Here is a 10,748-nt window from a genome sequence, read left to right as displayed (position 1 = left end):
AAGGAGACCCTCACCTTCATAATGGAACTATGTTAGACTTGATCCTCAAAAAAGGGGTACGTAGGCAGCTTGGGAAGACCAGGTTCAGCCACAATCATCTCTCTTTCTTCTTCATTGGTAGTGCTTCTGAATCTCATCTCCTTCCCTTTAATTCCCCTGTGATTCCGATTTCTAGCTTAAATATTGATGTACTATAATTCTGGTTCTACTAACATCTACTCTGTGAGTATAAGTTATTTACCGAATCAACTCTATCACTCCTAGATCATGTAGAGCAGATTTCAGCACCATCATATTGGCACCATCCGTGGGACTACCTTGACAAATTTGAGGTCAAAAACTTTGAAATATGTTGCAGCTAACCCATAGGACAAAGGGGTAATGACCAGGAGTCAAGCACAGGCTATAATCCCCGAGAATCAAGTTCCGGAGGAAACGCCTAACAACGAAGATACTACTCTAGTTACTATAACCATGTTCAACCAACTTGCATCGCAAGTGGGGAACGTTTCGGTCAACCTGCAGGAAATATTGAGACGTTTACCACACCCCCCCCACCTATAGTTCGAAACGTCGATATTCCTCCACTAATCGCGGACATGCTTAATCCGCATTTAGAAGAAGAATAAGACAAATCACCTAAGGGCAAAAACCCTCGCAATCGAAGGCCAGTAAATCACCGACCTTCGGCTTCGATTACTAGTCCTAGGCCAAATCATGGAGACTGGGAGGCCGACGAGCACCGGAATTAACTTTTTGGCCTATTCTAACCCAAAACAATGACCCCCAAAGGGCTAATAATATGGGAAACCCAAACCAAGCGCAAGATAACCCGCATCACAATTTGAGAGACGGAATTCATGCGCCTGACTCGGGACTCCTTTCCGAACTTCAGCAACAAGTCAGGGAGATGCAGCACCATATTAAGAACCTTATGAGCCGATCTCCTGACTGAATGGGAGAATGAAGTACAATCACCATTCATAGAGGCTATAGCACATGCCCAATTGATATCGAATTTCGATTTACTAAGACTCGATCTCTACGATGGTACATCAAATCCATTGGAATGCTTACAAGCCTATCGGAGGACGATGGAATTCAAAGGTGCTAACGACACAGTCATGTGTCGTGCTTTGTCGTCATATTTAAAAAAAAGGAGCGAATAGTTGGTACGGCTGCCTTAAACCTAATTCCATATCTTCTTTTTGAGAATTAGGTAGGGAATTTGTGACGTACTTCGCCAATAGTCGGCCACAGAAAAAACCTGCCGATGCACTCCTTGCTCTCCGTCATGGAAAGGAAGAAACCTTACGATCTTTTATAGGTCAGTTTAGGGCTGAACTATCATAAATCAAAGATCATAATCATGAGATGGTTAGAGCAGCAATGAAATCGGCTATTCACGACAGAGATCTCAAAGTAGCCCTGAATATTGACCCTGCCCGAGATCTCCAGGATCTAATGGCGGTAGCGGACAAATATGTTAACAATGAAGAATCTTTCGCCATGGAAAGAGAGTTAGAACTCGCTAAAGCTCCGGAGAAGAGAAAGGAGGAGGCTCATTCGAACAATGGTCAGGGCAAACCTCCTCGATCCGATAATCAACAGTCACAATCTGGTAACCGAGTTCCCTCGCAACAGTTCGAAAGGTACAACTATACTCCTTTAAATACATCCGTAGCAAATATCCTTTACGAAATCCGAGGAAAGGAGGATCTCCAATGGCCACCAAAGATGAAAGGTACCGATCAAAAATGTAATACTAGCAAATATTGTCATTTTCATAGCGACCATGGCCACACTACAGATGATTGTTATAATCTGAAAAATGAAATTGAAAGGTTGGTAAGGCTTTGGCGTGTCGATAAATACTTGTTGGACGCAAAGCATAATGGACCTTCCCATAAATATGACTTTCCAAAGACGTCTGGTCCTTCCAATCCGACCCAATCGATCATCGGGAATGACCAAACCGGACAGATTTCCGAGTTTAAACAACTCCCCGATATAAGGATCGATGCTCCACTCAGAATTGCAAGGAACATCGACGTAATCGCTGGGGGACTGGCCTCAGGAGGACCAACAATTTCTGGGCAGAAGGCCTATGCCACCCAAATTCACACGGTGCAAGCTCCAACAAAAAAGTTGCGATCGGATTCTACTGATAGCGAGGAGGAAATAGTCTTTTCCGAAAAAGACTACGATGATGTTTACCTCCCTCATGATGATGCGATCGTTGTGCGCCTTATTATTGCCAATTACAGTGTAAGTAAAGTATTGATAGACACTACTAGCTCTGTCAATATCTTACATTACAATGCTTTTAAAGAGATGCACTTAGGGTTGGACAGGATTACACCAGTAGAATGGTCTATCTATGGATTTTCTGGTGGATCGATTAGTATCGAAGGAAGAATAGACTTACCTGTAACGTTCGGTACCGAGCCTCGCTAGAAAACCATCATGCAAGCTTTCCTGATTGTGAAGGTCCCCTCTACCTATAACGCCATCATAGGACTCTAGGCTCTAAACAAGCTTGAAGCGGTCATCTCATCACCTCATCTCAAAATCAAATTCCCGACAACAGCAGGAGTCGGCAAGGTAAGGGGAGATCAGGAAAGAGCCAGAAACTGTAATGCTGATTATACCAAAGTAGTGAAAAAAGCAAAGGAATCTCTCCAAATAGCAGGTACCGACCCACGTTCGGATAATTACTAGGCGTGAGGAGAACCGGTAGAAGAGCTGACTCAGATACCGTTGTTCAGGGAAAAGGATGAAAGAACAGTCCAGATCGGCTCGCTCCTCACTGTTAAGATCCGAACCAATTTGGTAAATTTTTTGAAAGCTAACGCAGATGTTTTTGCATGGTCTGCTTTAGATATGCCAGGTATCCCGACGGACGTTGTTGTCCATCGGCTCAAGGTCGACCCCTCTTATAGACCCGTCAAACAAAAGAAACTGAACTTCGCTCCTGAGCGACAAAAAGCTATAAAAGAGGAGGTCAATAAACTCCTACAGGCCAATTTTATCAGAGAGATACATTATCCAGAATGGCTCGCCAATGTAGTAATAGTTAAAAGCGAGCGGGAAGTGGCAGATATGCGTGGATTTTACTGACCTAAATAAGGCCTGTCCAAAGGACCACTACCCCCTCCCCCGAATCGACATGTTAATAGATGCTACATCCGGTCATGAGATGCTCACCTTCATGGATGCTTTCTCCGGCTATAACCAGATATGTATGTAGTCCCCCGATATTCCCAAAACATCCTTCGTTACAGAACAAGGACTATTTTGTTATAAGGTCATGCCCTTTTGGCCTTAAGAACGCAGGGGCCACGTATCAACGGCTAGTGAATAAAATTTTTACCTCACAAATCGGTCAAAATATGGAGGTATATGTGGATGATATGCTTGTTAAAAGCTTAAAAACCACTGACCATGTTACTGACCTTCAAGAAGCTTTCACGGTGTTACGGAAGTATCAGATGAAACTTAACCCCTCGAAGTGTGCCTCTGGGGTAACCTCCGGTAAATTCCTCGGATTCATGGTAAGTCAACGAGGAATAGAGGCAAATCCCGAGAAAATTCAAGCCATTCTTGATATGACACCACCAAAAACCGTGAACGAAGTACAGCAACTTACGGGAAGGATAGCGGCTTTGAGTCGATTCATGTCCAAATCTGTCGAGAAGTGCCTTCCATTCTTCAAGATACTGAGGAACATGAAAGATTTTCAATGGACGACCGAATGCCAGGAAGCATTCGACAAACTCAAACAGTACCTCCAGTCTCCTCCTGTATTGATGAAACCATTGCCGAATGAAGAGTCATACCTTTATCTAGTGGTAAGCCCCTTGACCGCCGGTGATGTGCTTGTTAGGCAGGTGCAAAGGACAGAACATCCTGTATACTACGTTAGCTGAGTCCAGAACGACGCCGAAACAAGGTATGAAAACATCAAAAAATTTGCATTTGCGGTAGTCGTTGCCGCCAGGAAATTGCGTCCATACTTTCAAGCCCACACCGTAGTCGTTCTTACCAACCAACCATTGTGCAAAATCCTTCAAAAACCTGACGCTTCGGGACAATTAATCAATTGGGCGGTAGAACTTGGCGAATTTGACATACAAGTGTGACCTCGCCCTGCGATTAAGTCGCAAGTACTCGTCGACTTTGTGGTAGAATGCACGGCTCCAACCGACGACTCGGGGGGAGGGGGCAGGAAGACATAAAAGATGAACAAGAAAAACAATATCTATGGATGTTGTTTGTCGATGGATCAGCCAATGCAGGTAGAAGAGGAGCCAGATTAGTCTTGGCTGGACCCGATAAATTTGTAGTCGAATATGCTCTGAAACTCGACTTCGATGCTTCCAACAATGAGGCCGAGTATGAGGCACTCCTAGCCGGACTGGCATTAGCCCTTGAATTGAAAGCTGGCCGACTAAAAGCCCATAGTGATTCACAACTTGTTGTTGGGCATATTAATGGACTCTATGAGGCAAAAGATTGAAGAATGCTTAAATACCTAGAAAAGGTGAGAGGGGAAATCTCCCTTTTCAAAGAATTTGAAATTGTTCAAATTTCTCGAGCTCTTAACACCAGAGCCGATGCCCTATCCAAAATGGCCTCCTAGAGACCACTAGCTGGGGGAACGTGTATACTGAGGTTCTCTCCCGTACCAGCATAGAGAGAGAGATGAAGTTAGTCATATTGATCGCTAACCCAGCTGGATGGACCCCATAATATAGTATCTCAAAGATGGTACCTTGCCAGAGGACCGAAAGGAAGCAAGGAGAATCACTGCCAAATTCGCCCTTTACATCCTGAAAGGAGAAGTGCTCTATAAACGATCATTCTCTTGGCCACTACTAAAGTGTCTCCGACCCACAGACGTCGATCGAGCAATGGCTGAAGTACATGAAGGCATATGTGGAGATCACTCGGGGGGCAAGGTGCTGGCCCACAAGATCCTTCGCCGAGGGTTCTTTTGGCCAACCATACTGGAAGATGCCCAAAACTATGTCAAGAGGTGTGAACAGTGCCAAAAGTTTTCATTGGTACCTCGTCAGCCAGCAACCCAATACTCCTCTATCTCCAGCCCAATCTCCTTTGCGATGTGGGGAATGGATCTATTATGTCCCTTTCCACCATCAGTCGGCGGGCATACGATGCTATATGTCGCGATAGACTATTTCACCAAATGGGTAGAGGCCAAAGCAGTAAAAAAGGCCACCTCTAAGGTGACAGAAACATTTTTCTACCACGACATTGTATGCAGATATAGGATACCAAGAGTATTGGTTACCGACAATGGGCCCCAGTTTGCTAGTGAACAATTCAAGAATTTTTGTGAAAGACTTATGATCGAACAAAGATTTAGTTCGGTCGGACATCCACAAGCAAATGGACAAGTCGAGGTAACCAACCAAATTCTCCTTCAAAGTTTTAAAAAGCGAGTGGAAGACTCCAAAAATACTTGGGCGTCAAAGTTACCGAATGTCCTGTGGGCCTACCGAACTACCCCACGCACCGCAGTAGGTGAGTCTCCATTCAACCTAGCATTCGGCGTTGAGGCAATCATTCCAGTCGAGATAGCCATTCCTTCTCCAAGAGTCGAAAGCTATAATGAACAAATAAACGACGAACTCATGAGAAGCAGCTTGGACCTCATTTAAGAAATCAGGGAGAAAGCTCGAATCAGAGTCGCTGCATACCTGTAGACACCCCATTTTGTTTTGTTTTAATCAACAAATAAATTAGTGTGTTAAATCCATGTGAGAACCCCCTCTATCATTGATTTATATGTTTTAGGTCATTAATATCTTGATCTGACTTTACGGATCATCAATCGGGACAAAATAAGCTAGGGTCACTTCATAGCCCGGACCCTGATTCCATTCCGAGACCCGATTTCCGTAAATCGTTAGATCAATGGCAGATCATGACCTGGGTCTAACCATCCAAAACCACCTAACCTCTCCTCTCATCCTAACCATTCAAACCTCACCTAACCTCACCTAACCTCTCCTCCCATCATAACCATCCAAACCTCACCTAACCTCACCTAACCTCACCTAACATCACCTAACCTCACCTAACCTTACCTAACCTCACCTAACCTCACCTAACCTCCTATCCCATTCTCCTATAAATACCCTCTCATCTCACCAAAGAAAAGAAGGAAAAAAAAGAAAAGAGGAGAGAACCCCTCTCTTAGAAAATTCAAGCCCTCTCTCTAGACCAAATCCCTCTTCTCCATAAGTTTGCATGGAATATCGTCTACAAAAAGGTATGTCTTTTGGAATTTTATTTTCTTTTCTATATTTGTAGGATTGAGTGTTGTTTTGCGTATATTTTGGTTGATGTCATGTTTAATTTTGTACTAGTTTGGCCTTGGTCATGTTCTCACTTATGCTAAATATGATTAATGTGTTAGGGTCATTAGAACCTATTTGCAATGGGATGTTGAAATCATTGGCTTGTTAGGGAATTTAGATTTCTTTTGGGAAAACAATTCATTAAAAATTTTGAACATTTACAAGAAAGAAAACTTGAATTTTACATGAATTATCAAAACCCATTTAATTTGGCTTACAAAACCTCCATCTTTCAATTGATAACAACAGCCCCCACTCCAATTTGATAACAACAGCCCCCACTCAATCTCAAGAACCCAATATCCATACCCCACCTTGCCAAGTAGATAAAAACAACCCCTTTTTCAAACATCCCATTTGAATCTAATCTCAGGCCCATTCAAGCCATTTTTCATATTCACCGTCTTTTAATCACTAAAAAAATAAGAACTATCAAAAGAAAACATGGGGGTGCCAATATCATTCCCGTCATAGTGCTAGCTGTTAGACTTTAAACAGATTTTTCGACCTCTAAACAACAGAATCGTGGGAAATGGTTAACTACAAAGTCGTAGATATTTTCGTGCCGTTTCCAACGAGTATTCGTGCTAGATCAGACAGCGAGCGGTTAAAAAGTTAAGTCCAAAATGGTTGCGGCACACCTTTAGGCATTTCCAGTTTAATGTTGCTGTCCTTTTGTTTGCAACACAAATTCGAACCTCTAAATCACAGATTTACAAACAATGGAGAACTACAAAGTTGTAGCCCTATAAAAGATCTTTCCAACGCATGTTTGTACGTTGAATTTGGCCAAGCGGTTAAAGAGTTACGACAGTTTTAGTGGGCTGCATTTGTCAGATCTTTTAATGGTCAATGGTTTGTCGAATTTGTGCAATTGTCAAAACTTGGTTGTGTTAACGTCATTTTCCAAACCAAAATCGAAAGACATTAATCTAAAGTACATCCAACCTAAAATTAACAAAACTAAAATTCACCCATTTAAAATCCACTGATAAAAATCCGTTAAAAGCCATTAACCAAAAGACCACTAAAAATTTCAAATGAAACTAAAACCTTCTAAATAAACAACTTTAAAAGCTACCAAACACACTAAATACCTTCAGATAATAAAAGCTTCAAGAAAACTCTAAAAGTTTCCACAAACCCAAAAGAATTCGAGATTCCCAAGAGCCGGTGGATTCAAAATTCCTTTAGGAACCCTTAGAGCCCAATTTAGGAACACTGGTGTCGTGTCGTGTCGTGTCCTAAGTTTTAGGGAGTCTTAGGTTTTAGGGAGTCCTAGAGTTAGGAGTCCGGCCTCATCACGGACGCTTGCTATGTATAGCAACCGTGCCATAGGTCTAGTTACACTAGTCACCCAATCTTTCCCTAGGACAAGCCTAGTAAACTAGGATGTAAGGCAAACCTGCATTAGTCTAAGGGACCATTTGCATTTAGATGAGAATCATATAGCATCTTAGATGAAATCCTAAGATAATAAAATCTTCAACTTGAATTAAATAACTTCTCCTAAAACTGTTGAAACAGTCAATCCCGTCTAGGTCGGTGTCTTAGTTGAGTTAGGCATATGTAACTTAGCTTAGGTGCACCGAACTACGTCGACTCTGATCCCAGTGAGGCTTGGGTACGTAGGCAGCTTGGATGTCTGACGGCATACCACCCGCGAGTCGGCACCACAACAAATTGTGGTGTTTTATATATTAATTTTCTTGTAAATGCTTAATTAAATCACTTAGGATTTTCCATGAAATTAGAATTCTAGGAGAACTGTCACTTAGATTGAATCCAGACAAATTAATAAATCAAGATACACATCTAGGATTCACATTGAAATTAGATTCTAGGATGCATGTCACTTAGTTCGCACATTAACATAGAGTTGAATGAGCCATTTAAAATAAATTTAAAAGAGTTAGCTTTTGGAATCGAAGACCGATTATCGGGCAGGAATGGTGCATGTGGCGGATAACTCCCCATACCTTCCATTCTCGTAACCAGGTAGCGAGTCTAGATTTCTGGTTAATTACGGGTCCTAGATCCCACATCTAGGTGGCGACTCTGTCAGTCTCTTTCGTGTGGAATTCGGATTGCCTTAGTGATCCCAAGTTCACAGGAAAGATTAATTCAAATCAACATTAAAATGCACACGCCAATCGCGTGGATACGAGAGACCAAAAGAGAGAGCGCGCGGCGGCTCGCGCCCCGCCCCTCTCGCGGGATCCGGGTACCACAGTCTGGCGACTCTGCTGGGGATCACCTAACTTCATTAAAATTCCAAAAGATAATTCATTTGAATTTAATTTAACTGGCTCATAAGAACTCTATCTCTTGTATACTTGTCAGATTAGTTTGTCTTGTTTTATTTTCTCATCACATTTTACTCAAACTTAATCTAACAAAACCTGAAGGCATCATAGATCGCGCGAACTTATTGCACACACTTACATCACTTGCATCTAAACCCTTGCATCTCACGTGCACACACGTCCTATTTTAGGAACCCGGAGTGTTATCTAGCATGGTTGACTGGGATTTCATCACCTGGTGCCTCTGTGCTAGAGAAGCATTCCACCCTTAGCCTGGTACCTTTATGGTACGTAAACGGATCTCTTGTTCACGTACTGATACGCCGGACACTGGTACAGTATATCGAGCAGGGATTCGCGCTAAGGGAACTCTTGGCCTTACCCCTAGATTAACCCACACATGCATGTAGTATACGAACACATGTGCATCACGTGTGTGAGCCTAGTTTAGGATATCCTACCCATTGGTGTCTAGATTAGGCCGTGGTCCATCTTCCAATGGTCACGATCGGTCCTTATATACACGAACAAAGTCATGAGTCGAGATTCTCTCTCCACTCCGATAGATTAGGATTAAGGTTGATGCCTTCAGGTAACACTGATAAAATGTGAAAAAAAAAATTCCCTTTGAGTTAGGATATAAATCCCATCATTTCCAAAGATCTCATAGGATTAGTCATTCATGATCTATCCGTTGAAAGCAATCTTATGCTATCTCATCTAATCTTTTGATCGTGCGTCTTTCGTTCTTCTGTCATACGATTCGATCGTATCTTCATGTCATCCCCTAACTGGCAGATGCAGAATCTCACAATCTTTCGATTATGCGTTCTCATGATCTGATCATGTCTGGTCCAGATAATCCAATCTTGCTTGTACCCTTGGTCTGTTCCTCCTCTAGGGGCTACCTTTTTCAAGATTATTTTGCTAAGTCCTTCAGAGTTCACTCTCAGAATCCTTGAGCTAGGGGCATTTCCCTATGCGAATCAGTCATCATTGTCCAAAATTGAAAGTATCAGCCATGATGATGTTCAGAACGAACCAGCCTTCGCCGAGCCTTCAACGCCAAACAGTTGCAGCAGTTAAAGTTTTAGTCACTTACTATTTTATGTTGAGTCAGTCATCATGGTCAGTATAATTGTTGAGTCCGGTCTTACAGTTAAAGGTCAATGCCTAGTCCAGGCAAGTTATCTTCTGTTTCCCTTTCTTATTTAGAGTTGTGAATCCTGAGCATGTTCAGGATAGGTCGTCTGATGTAATAGCTTTTGTTTAAATAAAATTTCAGTCAGTTCCAAAAAGTTCACTTGTGTCTGTTCTTAAGTGTGCTTCTGATCTTAAAATAAGACTCCCTCTTCAAATGAGGACAAAATTGACGAAACTCCACTTGAGTCACAGCAATTACTTGAACGAGAGGAGGAGCGCCAATCCCAACCTTTCAAAGATGAAATTGAAATGATAAACACTGGCACTGAAACTTTGATTCAGTGAATGCCGATTGAAAATACATTACCCTCTAAAGAGTGTGAAGAATTGATAAAATTATTTCAAGAATAAGAAGATTGTCTAGAAAAGCTACAACCGATACCAGGGGCAAGACATAGATGGAAAGCTCAAAGAAAAGGAAGAAAGTGAGAAGATATATGCTATACAAGGGGCATAGAGTGGAAACAACTTTCATATTTCCAATTAATGACCTTGGTTCTCAAATTCATAACATAAAGCCAACAAATTCAAGATAAGAAGTTCAAGAGCAAGCATTGAAAAGTGATCATCAGAACGAATCCATAGATGGAGGATGTCAAAGAACAAGTTTCGCTCTATGAAAGTCGAAAGCACACTTTAGAATCTTGGAAGAAGAAGATCCATTATCTCTTACCTGGAAATGCCGTCAAACTCCGTAAAAAAAAAAAAAACAAAACAAAACAAAAAAGAAAAAAATAATCAGTACCAGACGGACTCTAGCCAATCTGAACATCGGAAGGCCCCCTTTGGCCGAATAAATCCCAAAATCAGAACCAATGTCAAAAGAATACCGGTTTGCAAACCCTTCGAGCCT

General features: G+C 42.1%; 1 long non-coding RNA gene across 1 annotated transcript; it reads left to right on the top strand.

The window, feature by feature from the left end:
• The first annotated feature begins 6,116 nt into the window (after window positions 1–6,116).
• Window positions 6,117–9,990, top strand: LOC143853469 (uncharacterized). The gene is made up of 2 exons (XR_013237141.1): window positions 6,117–6,298; window positions 9,551–9,990. It is a non-coding gene; the product is annotated as an uncharacterized LOC143853469 (long non-coding RNA).
• The last annotated feature ends 758 nt before the right edge of the window (window positions 9,991–10,748 follow it).

Source organism: Tasmannia lanceolata, unplaced genomic scaffold (genome assembly GCF_043159265.1).
Source record: "Tasmannia lanceolata isolate RefF3 unplaced genomic scaffold, GAP_Taslan_0.1 ptg000019l, whole genome shotgun sequence".
Taxonomy (NCBI): Eukaryota; Viridiplantae; Streptophyta; class Magnoliopsida; order Canellales; family Winteraceae; genus Tasmannia; species Tasmannia lanceolata.
This window is presented reverse-complemented; position numbering and strand designations above follow the sequence as displayed.